This window comes from Lissotriton helveticus, chromosome 6 (genome assembly GCF_964261635.1).
Source record: "Lissotriton helveticus chromosome 6, aLisHel1.1, whole genome shotgun sequence".
Taxonomy (NCBI): domain Eukaryota; kingdom Metazoa; phylum Chordata; class Amphibia; order Caudata; family Salamandridae; genus Lissotriton; species Lissotriton helveticus.
The window spans coordinates 1,768,766,886-1,768,781,476 of record NC_136067.1 but is presented as its reverse complement, the minus strand read 5'-3'; the positions used below and the strand labels follow the sequence as shown (position 1 = coordinate 1,768,781,476).

General features: G+C 44.5%; 1 protein-coding gene across 1 annotated transcript in view; it reads left to right on the top strand.

Moving 5' to 3' along the window:
- The window catches only part of TTC7A (tetratricopeptide repeat domain 7A), a 1,530,821-nt gene that overhangs the window by 267,481 nt on the left and 1,248,749 nt on the right, over positions 1-14,591 (top strand). The window lies entirely within an intron of this gene.

Genomic DNA, 14,591 nt, shown 5'->3' with positions numbered 1-14,591 from the left:
CAATGCTGCGCCAAAACCCTGCGCCTGCTTGAAGCAGGCGTAGGTCTTGACGCAGCATTGTTGAAATGGGGCACCCCCGAGCCTTGCCGGAGCTGCGTCGCGTTGCAGCTCCAGCAATGCGCCACCTTTACGGCACAGATGCGTCACGCATCTGTGCCGTTTTTGCCCCATGGTGCGCCGCATTGTAAATGCGGCGCACCATGGGTGGCGGAGCAGCGGCGCAGGATGACTGGCGCATCCCTCGGGATGCGCCAGTCATCATAAATCTGCCCCTTACTACCTATGAACCGTCCTAAACAGACACAGGCAGAAACATGATAGCTGACACTTGGCTAAACAGACCTGTTAAATGATGAAATAAAACATTTGATTCAGGCATGTTTTGACATGTGCGAAGTTTCAAAACAGTTATTGTGCTTTCATACTCCGTGCTATGGGGCTGTGAGACATAATGTAAAAGATACGCGCAAGGTGCCCATTGCACAAAAACAAAATGTTTTTTTGCAGTCAAAGGCTGCCACTCCTCAGGTCTGGTGTGCTGTGCCAAACCAGGGTGTGTATTTTGTGCAGTGATGTGGGAAACATGTAATCTCTGTGCAGGCGTGTTTAAAAAGGAGGCCGGTATTGAGAAATACCCTTATCGAGAAGTGTTATTCCAGGTCAGCAGCAGTTATCACTGGTAAACTGTCTGGTTTGCAACAAAAAATATGATGCCAAATTCCTCTGCGAAGAAGACAATATTATTCTGCTTTAATGTACATCGTAATACACAAATAAACAAAATACTAATCGGAATCAGTTGTAATAAACAATAGAGCCTGAATATTTTTTAGGAAACGGAGCCCCCATGGACCAAATTCCACATGTATTTAGGTTTAATCAAGATGTCCTTTTCTTGCGGAAATAATTCTCAGCAACGCAGATTTATTTGATTATAATTCTGACGCTGTCTCTGAAGCTTTTACAACCTTCAATCGCATAATTATCAATAACTTGGGAAATTCTGGATCGCTACATTCCCTCTTGTCATCTAATTTAGCAAAGATTTTCTAAAAAATATTTTTAAATCTCTGTCAAAAGCAGATATGGCACAGATGCCCACTTACGAAATGCATTTTTATTTAATGTAATTTTTATATAGCGCGAACTTTACCCAAAGGTGTCAGAGCGCTTTACAAAAGGACCAGTTACATTACATAAGGACTTAGGAGTACATGAGTTACATAAAATATATACAGAAAAACTCTAAATTCACAAAAGAATGGTAGTAAATACACGCGTCTACTACAGATGCTAGTGGTTAGAGTTACATATATACAAGTTGTAAATCACTCAAGATTACATTTTAAAAAGTGATTAGGGTTGGACAATTATATATTATATTACATATTTACGGAGCATGACATTCTTGCCGTTGTTCAGCCAGGAGTTCAGGTGGTGTTGCACTTAGGGGCGTTGGTCTTGGGTCCATCGGGATCCCCGAAGTGGAGGTGGAGATGGCCGTAGGGTAGGAGGCTGGGTGGTGGTAGGCGGAAGCAGCATGCTGGATCCCCGGGCTGATGTTGATGAGTAATGTAGGCGGAAAGTATGTTTGCATTGCAATGTATATTTCAGTGGAGCTATACAGGACAAGAACACATCCTTACAGTGGTGCAGCTAGGGGTGGTCTGTTGGGGGTGGGGGGGCGGCGAGCACAAGGTAAGTTTTCTTTTTTTCATTCTATCTAGTCTGTCGCCTCCCCCGCTCTTCGTCGTCTGTCGCCTCCCCCGCGCATCGCCGTCTGTCGCCTCCCGCGCTCATCGTCGTCTGTCGCCTCCCCCGCTCATCGTCGTCTGTCCGCCAGCACCCCCATGCTCGTCGTCTGTTGCCAGCCCCTCCCCCTCAACAAACTCAGGAATCGCCCTGGCTGGCAAATGCTCTAGCTACACCACTGCGTCCTTAGACAAGAGTAGATCTGCTGCAGGCACATACGATTTTGGATGAATAATGAATCGAAGGCCCAGCATCTCAGCCCTACGTTCCCTCAGCAGCCTTAGGAAGTTCATGAGAATGACAGGTAACCCTGGCTGTGTTCCCTGTGCTTTGCGCCTCACCCAGGACTAAGAAGACCTGAGAATGTGCCCTTCCCAAATTCTACCACCTTTCCCAGCTCTCCACAGACCCGAAGGAGGTGGATGAACATGGTTGGGGATTGTCTGCTCCATCCACGTTTTCCCATGTCAGCAATAGGTCTCTCCAGAACTGCACTGACAATGAAAAAAAACCTGAGCTAATAAACTGCAGATGAGTTACAACGTATGTGTTGGAAATTGGGTTACTGGTTAAGGGGGCGAAAGCCTACTCTAGCAGTAACCACAATTTCTGCCAGGGTGAAGTGACAACCAAACCCCAAATTCCTCCAGGAAACTACTTATCCAGGGACTGGTATTGTCCCGCCTGGACTATAGCAACCTGGTCTACCTGGGAGCCCCTGAGGCCACACTGACGAAGCTCCAGCGGACACAGAACGCGGCGGCGCGCCTGCTCACCAATACCCCCTCCAGAATGTCTGCCAAGCCGGCCCTCAAGGCCCTGCACTGGCTCCCTGTGCGCCAAAGGGTGCAATTTAAAGCAATGTGTACTACACATAAGCTGATCAACGGATCTGGCCCTGCGATCCTCAGTAAAATGATCACTCCCTATACAGCAGCCAGACCCTTACGATCCCAGAATGAAAACATGGCTAGCGTTCCTAGATTCAAACGATCTCGGACAGGACGACGACAATTTTCCGTCCAAGCTGCCGCTGGATGGAACGCTCTTCCCCGCTCCCTGAGACTGGAACCCAACTACCTGCCATTTCGCAAGAAATTGAAGGCACTTCTATTCCCTAAATAGAATCCCCCTTAAATATCTCTCCCCTCGCCCTCCCCCTCATCAGGATCACAACCCTCACAGCGCGGGGATGCCCTTGGGTCACCAGGCGCTTTAGAAATCGCTAAATAAATAAATAAATAAATAAAATTAACTTGTGCTTAACTCTCTGGTGCTTAGCACAAAAGCAGTCAGGCTTAACTTAGAAGCAATGTGTAAAGTGTTTATGCAGATCTTCAAACAGTAATACAGTTAAAACAGAACAAAAGACAAATCCCACATTAATTTAGGAACATTCAGTAAAATGTAATAAATTAGTTTACACCAAAATGCCAAAAATCCAATCAGTGGAACAGGAGATAAACAATTCTAAATATTTAAGTCAAAATATTGCCTAGAAGCACAAAGTGCCATATGTGGATATCTGGTTGCACCAGACCAGTACAAAGTTACAAGTTCAGGCCGACCATGATGGATTGTGTGATGGATACAGGGAGAAGGTTAGGCCTGCTGAACAAAGTACTTTAAATCCTGGTTGCGGAGCATTGCGAGATCCTGCGTTGTGGATTCATTGTGCAGTGGCAGTTACGGGGAAGCTGTGGAATTGCAATGTGGAGTCCTGCATCATCCTCATCAAGGATGGCGATAACCAGGGGCTTGCGATACAAAGGCCTGTATCATGCAGCGGAGGTTCTGAGGAGACTATGGGCTGCGATGCGAAGTCTGGCATTGGGAATGCGTCACTCTGACGGTTCCGATGCGGCTGTGATGAAATGCATGGCGCTGCATCGGTCCATCCTACAGGACCCCAGCTGGGCTGAAAGAGCACCTTCAGGCACACTTCCAAAGGTCATGGACTGGGATGGATTAACTTGGGGGTGGTAGACTCACAGAAGGCTAAGTCCAAGTGCTGGCTTCAAGCTGGTTAGAGCCTTTTCTGCTCCTACAGTTTCAGATCAGGAGGCCAGCCAACTAGCTCTTGGAGTCACTCCGGTGGTCCCAGCTTCCAGATGCCGGTCCAGTCATTCCACTCAGACAGCAGGGCAGCAGGCAGCAGGGAAGCAGGGCAACAGAGTAGCAGTCTTTCGTGCAGAGCAGCACAGCAGACCTGCTGAGTCTTCCAAAGGTCCAGATGTGTACTGAAGAGTTGGATCTAAGGTTCCATTATTTATGCTTGGTGCCAGCTTTAAAGTAGGATACGTTTCTGGAGGATTTCATCCACAGAGTTGTATGAAAGTTCCTGCCGCTGTGCCCTGGCCCCAGTTTGTCTGGGATCACAAAAGAATAGTGTCAACACTTTTGTGAGTGTTCCAAGGCAGAGCCTTTGTGAAGTGCAAATGTGGTAGTTGACAGCTCCTCCCCCTCTTATCAAGGCAGAGGTGTCCCACCCTGTCAACACCTATTGGCCTTTATTTCACAGCCTGTGAGCAATACACAAAGACCTACTGCCAGGCACACCTAGTCATGCGACCCAGGATAAAAGTTGCAGACACAAAATGGTTGGGGCACAAAAATGACAACTTTCTAAATGTGCAATTTTCCGAATTTTGGCTTAAAACCCGACTTTACCATGAAAGAGCTTTAAATTACAATTCTTTAGACACCAAGCTCCACATTTCTACCAGCTCCCAATTAAGAGTTATCACTTATTAAATACAACGAGTTCACATGATGTTATCCTATGAGGGAGGCAGGTCTTTCACTAGTGAAAAACTACCAGGACATGTAAAAGTTAAAAGTACAGGTCCAACTTTTTAAATATACCAAACCCTGCCATATGTGCTACTTAGGGTCTGCACAGGTGGTGTCTTATATTTATTAAAAAGGAAAGGTATAGGCCTGACAAAAGGTTTATTTTGCCAGGTCAAAATGGCAGATGAAACTGCACACAAAGGCTGCAATGGCAAGTCTAAGAAATGTTTAAAAGGCTACTTAAGTGGGTGGGAAATTCAGTAGTGCAGGCCCACTAGTAGTAGTTAATTTACAGGCCCCAGGTACAAGTATTAGCACTTTATTAGGGACTTACAAGTAAGTTAAATGTGCCAATTGGGTGTAAGCCAGTTTTGCCATGTTTAGAGGAGTGAGCACATGCACTATAGCCTACAAAGTCCTAAGGCCAGCAAAATAAGATTAGCGGAACTGTAGGTATAAGGCGAAACGTTTTGGGGAAGACCACTTCAAGGCTGTCATGTCTAAAGTTTGTAACTGCATCTGAGATGATAAGCACTGCATTTGGTGTTCAAATGTAGGGGGTCATTAGGATGGCGGGCGGACTTTGTCCGCCCGCCATCCTCGTGGTAATAGGGACCGCCCGCCATAAGGGAGGGGGTCCCATGGGGGGTATTAGGATGTGCCCGCCACAGTGGCGGGCAAATCCTGTATTTTTTGCATTGTGGCGAGAGGTGCTCTCAGCACCGCCCGCCACATTGCTAAAAATGCATTTCAGCATTTGCATTTACAAAGCGGCAGGCACCGCGCGGTGCCTGCCGCTTTGTAAATGCAAATGAAGGGGGGTACCACAGGTACCCTCCTTGTGCACCCCCCACCTCTCCCTCAGAGTGAAGACCGCATGCCTTTCCGTGGCGGCATCGCCGGCGCGGAAAGGCACCTAAATACAACCATCATAATATGGCTGGCGGTGTCTCATAGACACCGCCACCATAATATTCCTTTTCCGCCCCGGCCGCAAGGCGACCGGGGCGGAAAAGCAGCGGACGGTCTTTCCGTCCGCCGATGTCCCCCCCCCCCGCTACACTAATATGGTGGGGGGGGGAAGCTAGTGTGGTTGTCGGGTGGATTGCCTCCGCCAGGCCGGCGGTGGCTACCGCCAGCCTGGTGCAGGCAATCCGCCCGACATCGTAATGGGCCCCTTAGTGTGCATAGCTGTTATGTCAATTATAATGCTCCTAACCATAAAGTGGGAACTCCAGTGGCTTTTCAGTTTTAATTCACATACATAACAGCACTCTGGCTAGGCCCAGCACCCAGGCCCTTATGTGTGGCTAACACCAAAAACAACAGCCTTTGTCTGTTTGCAGTAGGGGATGGCCAAAGGGCCTGGTTTACTTTCATAAAAAATCTAAAATAACTGAAAACACAATATTGTATTTTCCATAACAAATTTGAAATTGAGCGAAGTATCAAAATATGCATATGAGATTGTAAACCGCAAATGTGAGTTGTTCTTTCTTAGTGACTTGGTGCTATTCATCAGCATGTGAAAATAACGCAGAAATACAACCTTCAGTACAAACAAAGACCTTGGGGGGAAAAACTCTAGATGTGTGCGTGAATTCCCTTAGTTTACTTTGCCGTAATTATGGAAAATGTGGGGAACATTATTCAAAATGACACACAATTAGGAAAAATGCGAATCAGTAATTTAGCACCATATTTTAAAGGGGAGTGCATCCTCGCCTCAATTTTTGATACAATGACGCATTCGTACCAATGAACAGTACACAAAACACAATTATATTGCACAATAGCCACTCTAGTTCTAGGTGTTTGTTTTGTTCCTGCACTCCTAAGCTATCATTTTTCATGAACGGTAGAGTGGCATGGCATAATGGCATCATTTCAGGAATTTTGCATAAAATGCATAATGCAAATTTCCCAAATTAAGCACATTATGCTGGTTTAATTAAAATTTCACTCAGGCCTATGTAGACTGATCCGCAAAACGATTTTATGTACAAAAGGCAGAACATTGATAACACAGTTTGCCGTAGTAAGTGTTTTTAAAATGTAAAGTGACAGAGCTGCTGAGCAGGAAACACAATTTGTAGGATTAATCTTCTTGTAAATAAATGTCATTGGGGACCCGAAAGATTAGCCCTGGTGGATACTTTGGGCCACCAAAACGTGAATGCACCTTGTGAATATTATATTAATATCCATATATGATATACTTTCCTGTGTGTGTGTATATACTGAAATTTACCAGTTATGGTTCACTGAGCTAATTATTATTTGCGCACCGCCATGCACTGTTTATGAGCTCATATATTACATTACTCATGATATGTTAAAAAACATCACTGACATGACTGATGACCCCATGGATGACGTCACTGATGATCCCATAGTCCTAGGCAGAAAAGAGTTAGTGAGTGTACATCGGTGGTACATAGCATGGAATCTTGAAGGTAAGGGTAACAGTGCATGTTGAAAGTTATATGGTTTACTGTTTACAAATTATTAAAGTTTAGGGTGCAAGTATTACTCCATGTTAAAAAAGGTAAAGGCTGAGCGCACCTGATGTTGGTTGCAAGGATATGATTGATAAGTTGTGGCTTAAAGCTAAAGTCTGTTCCTGAAAAATCTGTGAGAAAGGCTTAATTTTATGTTGTCAATAGATTTTCTACCATTGGGTATCTGGGCATGTGCCCATGTTAAATAGTTGTACTCCAGTGCTAAAGACCAATTCTTTATAGCAAGACATTTATGAGGCGTGAAGGTTTATTTTCTGAACTTACCTGAAGATGTTGCAGCATTTTAGGTTGTTGAATGATGCAGAATGTAGATGTGTCCCGCTTAGAGGAAGTTTATCTCACTCTTGTGTTGTAAGCATGGCTGTAAGATTGCTTGCCATCATAACCATCTCAGGAATGCGTTTAGTATAATTTATTAAACTACTAAGGAATCTCCATAGTGCTGGGCAGCAAGTGTCTTTTCATTGGAAAATGTAGACCTGTCAACCTCTTGACTTAAAAATGCGGTTAACGTGAACTCTTTAAAACAGGAATCTCCTTAAGGGGAATACAAAATTGGATACTGGTGTAGCATGTTGAATTACTTCAAGTCCACAAACCCTATAAGACTGCGTCACAATAACTGTATAATGTCATCAATGATATCATCAGTATTGTCAATTGAGATGGCATCAGTGTGTCACCAATTATGTAATTTAGCATGCAATGAGTGATGTAATATGAGGTGATAAGGATTGCATTGCGGGGTGATAGTTCTAGTTATCAATGAACTGTAAATTATGAATTTCTGTGCATTTTGATCTTTAAACATTCGTTTTTATCTTATTTCAACTACTATAACAGCACTTTAACCTGTGGGTTCCAGGGATTTTCTAGGGTTTATTTTTTAAAATAAGCAAATATCTTATTTCCATACCTAACTATAATACCACTTTTTTCTCAGTGAATATCAGTTTTGTTTAAATTAAATTGTGATACCATACCTAAATATAATGTCACTTCAACTTCTACTTTTTCAGTGAATTTCTGGGATTTCTTTTATGCTATTCAGCCGTGAGCCCAAACCTGCTGCTGTCAGTCAACTCCCCGCTCGGTATGGCCTTCCACCATACGCAGTGGGCTGTTGGCCACAGGGTCTGTCTTCAGGCCAGGCCTTACGCCCAACCCCTCATGGGGACCACCTTGGGGGCAGGCAATCCTTTAGGTGGCCCCATTCAGCCCTAGGCCAATTAATATTTCTGAGATATGGGAGACTCAGCGTCCTCATCACATTTTGCAGGAGAGACGGTCATGTTGTGTTATGCCACTGCACAAGGGCATTGTTTGCACGTTTTTCTAGGAAAGCAGGGTCCAAGAAAGAGTCACCCTTCCTCGCTTTATTAGGAATCCTTAGTAATAAAGGTATGTAAGATGCCGGAGCAAGGGACCCCGGCATGGACTGATTAATGAGGGGAGATGCTGATAGGCTGAATTCTGAATGCTGAACTTAATTCAGCATAAGGTGTGGAGGGAACCCATATATGGCTTGGCATTGTAAAAGTTTTATAAATTAATACAGCCATGTAGGTTGGATGGCTGAAACCATTATAGACACGTTGTGTAGGAAATAATCTGATAGGTTAGAGAAGTGTGATGAAACAATTAGGGCCTTTTCGTCCTTTGCCCTAAATTTCCTATTATCTACTACGTTGTTTCTAACAATCGTGATTATTCTGATACACTTGTTATGTAGTTAAATGTTGCATAATGAGTAATCATATAATTATGAAATACCAATCATTGGGAGTGCATATTGAATCAAGCGTACAATGGCGGCGTTCTATTAACACCTGCAGATTGAAAGATATTCGGACTGTACTGTCTGACTCATAACACTCCCTACATGACAGAGCATTAATAGCTAGTACAGGAGTAAGCAAGATTTGCCAATTCTCCTTTTCTATGAAAGGAGTACATTTCCTTTTGGGACTTAGGGAATCTACGGTATGTGACCTCTACAGTTCAGGAGTGAACACGACACCAGCATGATTGTACTCACCCATCACTCATCTCTACATCCTAACACTTGACATGGTGTCAGTCTATAAATAAGTACTTGAGTGTCTGAGCTCAGCCAGTGACAGCTCACAGTGAGCGAGTCTGTATCCTCTGTAAGTGTGCTGCATGTGCAGCCTACAGTGGGTACTGCCCAGTAGATGTAATGCAGGCACTCAAAAAGTTTAATTGGCTAAGGTATATGTGGGGCCCACTAATGAAATGGCAGGTTTGATGCAATATCAAGTTGGACTAACAGAGCTGCATGTGGGATTTCCATAACTTACACAGCTGAGGCTGGTACAGATCAGGATTGATGTATGCTGTCAGAGTTCAGTATACGTACCAGAACTAGTCTTAGATTTACAAGAGTAGAATTAAGGTGCTTGGCAGAGCATTCTTTTGTCCCCTAGAATCAGGAAAGCAGTGGGCACTGCCTTTCAGGATTGAGGTCCATTGACAGTGCTGTGTTGGGATCCTAGCGTTGAAATAAAATTAGAGCTATGGGTTAGCATGTAGGTATTTTGAAAGAACTTTGTGCAGTATCCACTGATCTAATAGCTGGAAGCCACGGATTGGGATAGAGTTAAAAAATAATCATTACTGAAAGTTTTTTAGGTTGAGTCTAAACAGCAATTGCGCTGTTAGGTGATCTGTTGTCTGTAGTTTGTGGGGTCTGACTCCTCCCACACTTATGGATTGGCTTTCGTGTTTGCCCTTTATAAATTGTAGTGTGCATATGGCTACTGGTGGGTGCACGTCCCACCTTTTCTGCCAAGTTCACTCCCACGGAGTATTGTTGGGTCTTGTGCTTTATTGCTACCGGTGGTTCCTATTCATTTGCACTGTTTACATTTACACCCATCTATTCTCTAATCATGCATGTGAGTAGACTTCCTACTGTCTTTGCCACAATCGCATTGCCTATATATGGAAAGTGTTGTGCCTGGGTGATACTGTTTTCTCTACACCGGCCTGACTGCTTAAATATGCATGCCGACGCCCCACTACCGTGAAGAAACAATCATCATCACAGTTAACATCTAGAGCATGAAATTTAAGAACATACATTTATTGGTGCCAAATCTAGACCCTACGCCTCGAGGTAAGTTTGCAACAGAACCGAGCTTAAAACAGTTTAAAAGCTTGAACAGCAAAATGGAATCATGGTGGAGGTTTATAACTACAATTACAATATTAAGAAATGTGATTTTACTCTAAAATGTAAGAGACTGCGTTAATGTTGGGGCTGTAAAATGGCTGGATATTGCCGTCTCTGTGCGCTATCTTAAACACCAAGCTAAACCTGCGCAATTGACTTTCTAGCAGCCTGTGGGTAATGGGCACATAGGGAAAGCCTGAACAGTATACAATTACGAGGATATTAAGGTGATTGACAGAAGAGGAAATGAAAGATGGGCTTCCTATTTCTCTCCCACCCAAGCGCACGTGACGCTGTTTGATCTCCGGGTGCCTGAGGTCAGCTGGCAGTGGTGACGTCTCTTTCCCCTTTGCACTTTGGTCTGGTCCTCCATCCTGACGCTCCATCTCCAGTGACACCGCCACACTGACAGGCTGCGCTTTCCTGTTCCAGCCCTGTATTTTCAATCTCTCAGCGCTGGTAAGAAACTAAGGGGCCAGCATTTTTTTCCTTGCAAACGGGCCAATTCTGCGAATTGGGTCGTTTGCGATGGCAAAAAATGCTTTTGCGATGCATCAAACCCAATTTTGCGATTTGGTAACCTGTTAATGAATCGCAAAATGGGTTTGCGATTCGCTATTTGGAAGGGGAGTGTTTAGGACATCCCTTCCAAATACCAAATCTTAACAGATGCATGAATGTTTTGTGACAGTGAAAGCGGTCGCAAAACATTTGCATTTTACCACCTACTTCATACAGGTGGTAAGACATTTGCAAATGGAAATGTTTGTAAAAGCAATTTTAAGAGCAGGAGTGGTCCCACGGAAAAATTATTGCTTTATTTAAAAGCAATCACAGACATGGTGGTCTGCTGATCTCAGCAGGCCACCATTCCTGTGATTTTTGCTATTCCTACGGGGTTGCAAATTGCAAGCTACCTCATTAATATTCATGAGGTAGGTCATTTACAACCCCTTAGGAATTGCAGAAAGTGTACTGCACACTGTCCTGCATGCCGTTTTGCGATTCCTTAATTGCGAATCGCAAAGATTTGCAATTAGGGAATTCCCCAAAATTTCTTTGAATCATCTGGCCCTAAGTCCTTCGGCACGCCTCATCACCTCCAGTTTTCTTTTCTGTTGCTCCCTTCTAGTTATAGCCTCAATGCGCAGGTCTTAAGACATAAGTGTTACAACCAAAGTTAAAAGCCAGCTCTTGCTTTCTCTTCCAGGTCGGTTGGCCATCTTTAAAATGGTCTTGTTGCCGCGCTTGCTCTATAGCTACAGAATCATCCATGTCCCGTTAGGCCACCTTAGTTCCGTCAGGTTAACTCTGTTCTGGGTCAGTTTCTTAGGGCAGGGGGGGCACCCAGGGTTGCGCTACAGACATGTTACCAGTCCACGTACTGTGGTGGGCTGGCTACCTTGGACATCCAGTCCTATTATGTTGCTCGCAACTCCTGATATTGAATGAATGTTGGTATAGGGATCGATCTAATCCTGCATAGGCAGTGGAGCGGTGTTGAATGGGTTCCTATTCTTTACACACAGTCTTATACTCAGCTTCTATCCGCAAGACACTGCCATTCGCAACAAGGGTAGTTTCCCAGGTGTGGAGGCAGGCCCTGAGCAGGTTGGGGTGGTGGGGCAGGCTGACAAGGGAGACTCCCCTTTGGTCTAATGGTAGATTGCCACAACTTGCAGGCTTTGGGGGGGTTCTGAGAATGGGATAATTTTGGGATCTCTACATTAGGGGATGTTATGTGTGGCATGGTTTTAAAATCTTTCCAGGATCTCCAGCATCACTATCAGATGCCGAAAACACAATTTTTTAAATACTTGCAGTTTAGACATGCTATACTTCCCAGCATTGCAGAATTAGTGTCTCTTCCCAACTTCAGTCCTGTTAAAGCTAAAGTATTTATGGGTGACCTCCAAGACCATAACATTTCCAAGATATATCAAACCTTGGTGACAAATTGCCCCACTACCTTAGATAAACTTAGGGAGAGGTGGGAGGATGACCTCGGTCCCCCTGGATGAGAAGGACTGGGCGAAGGCACTTGCGTCCCCTAGAGGAGCGGCGATTGCCATGCGCCTTCGGTTGATCCAATTTAATTATCTTTACCGAGTATATTATACTCGTGTTAGGCTGTGGAGGGTGGACTTGATAGAGTCCCCGGTGTGCCTAAGATGTGGCTCTGAAGATGGTACTTTGTTTCATACAATTTGGCAGTGCACGGGGCTCGAACGGTTCTGGCGGGTGGTTTTGGCCTGCCTTGCTGAGGTCTGGGGGTGGGAGCTCCCTTACTCCCCAAAATTGGTGCTATTACATATAATGGAGGGGGTGGGGGGAAATATTTATAAGCGCCATATGATGCTACTGGGCTTTCTGAATCCTCTAAACAGTGCTGTAACTGCTTCTCTGGTCCCACTGGTAATTCCTCATTCTAACCCCTCTAGGCAGTGCTGACTTATGAAATGGCAGCCATAAACAAACTTTCAAGTGAAATTTAAGTGAAAAGGAGCCATTCAACATTTGAACAAAGATCTGTCCTTAAAATGTGCACAAAAATAATTAGATTTCAATGAAATGATAATTTTCATCGAGTTTACCAGATTAAGCCAGTGTTTCACTGAACTATTGTGCCTTTTGGGAGACAAGGGCCGTCCCTGTTTATAATTGATCATGTACTAGCAGACACTTCAGGCTGGAGGAAGAGGGTAACTGGTTACAGCGTTTCAAACAGGGGAGCCTGTTGTAATATAAACACAGAGGTGTGGACTACAAGTTACATAGCACTGTAAAGGCCCAACGTGACACAGGTGCATAGTAAAGAGGGAGAAGGTGGTGTGGCCTGCGAACCCACGAACTTTGAATTCTAATCTCAGCTTTTTTTGTCCAATTTGTGGGGTTGAGCACTAACCACCTGGTAACTCTGTGTCCCAATTCTATTAACTACCAAGTTGGGTGTGCTTAAAAACACCAGCATTGGGTGCTACGTTCAAAGAATATGCAAAAGGTACATGCAAATCAAGCTTTCCAGTGTTATACTGTTTGGTCTACAGACATTTCAAAAGAAACAATAATAAAAGTGTTATATTTAACAAATAACAGTAGCTTTCATTATTCCATCATTTGTTTGGGTCAACAGACATTTCAAAAGAAACAATATTAAAAGTGTTATATTTTACCAATAACTATCTTTTATTATTCCATTTTTTTTTTACTGGAAGCAAAATAGCAGTCACTAGTGGCGAGTACTTTATAACTCACATAACCTTGCCTTTGAATCATTGAACAGCAGGGGCAGCACTGAAGGAGAGCACATAGCTTAGGGTGGGTGTTCGCAGTGAAGAAACCACAAACGTTTAAATTGCAGTGATAGGAATGCTTAGGCTCAAAATTAGAACAAATCATTGGCCAGTGAAACCTCGTGATGTGCCTTGCCAAACCATAACACGTTAATACTACATCCTTCTTTTAGAGAACAATGGGCTACCCCGGGAGAGGACATAGTCTATTGAACCTGAAATCCCAGCGTCCCCGGCTGTACTGTTTGCAGGCGCGTAGCAGTGTTTGGGGTATTACCCCCTAAAAAATTATTTCTATAGTAAATAGTTGGGTACAGGTGCTTTCAGTCAGCATTTTGAGGTGTCAGATTTTACCCTGTATTTTTACATGCCCACACTGACAAAAACACACACACACTCACCCTCTCGTTTCTCTGCCTTAAAAATTGGGTAGTTTGAAAAAGATGGTATTTAAAGTACTCCTTACATCTGTACATTACGCACTCCTCTCTCTTTACAGTGCTACTTAAACCCCCTGATGCCCAGCTTCGCAGAGCGTATTTTAACAAGATATGCAATCTCGTACATAATTAATCCACTGATGGATTGGACTTTTACTGAAGGTTTTTTTTCTCGATGACATGGGGCTCTTTAATATATTGGCAGGCGTATCTGTGACTTCCCGGGGGCGCTTACAAGGTGAAAACCCCAAAACCTGCAGTGAAACAAGTTCTTCACCCATTCCTCGACCGTTAACCCCTTGCCTGCGGAGCTAATTCCCCCGCTGTGCTGGGGGGGTGGGGGGGGGGGGGGGAGGTGGGCACGCACAGCGCCCTGGTGCTCATGACAACGGTGGCTGTATGCTCATGACGAGCTGAGCCCGTCAAGGCCACACCTGTTTATTTAGAACGCTCAGCACAGCGGGGGAATTAGCCCCGCGTGTGAGCCTTGTGGCCGTTATGAGCACACGGCCGCCGTGGCTCATGACGAGCTCAGCTCGTCATGAGCATGGGAGGGGTTAAAGCTGCAGTTGTGCTACTTTTTAGGTCCATTTTT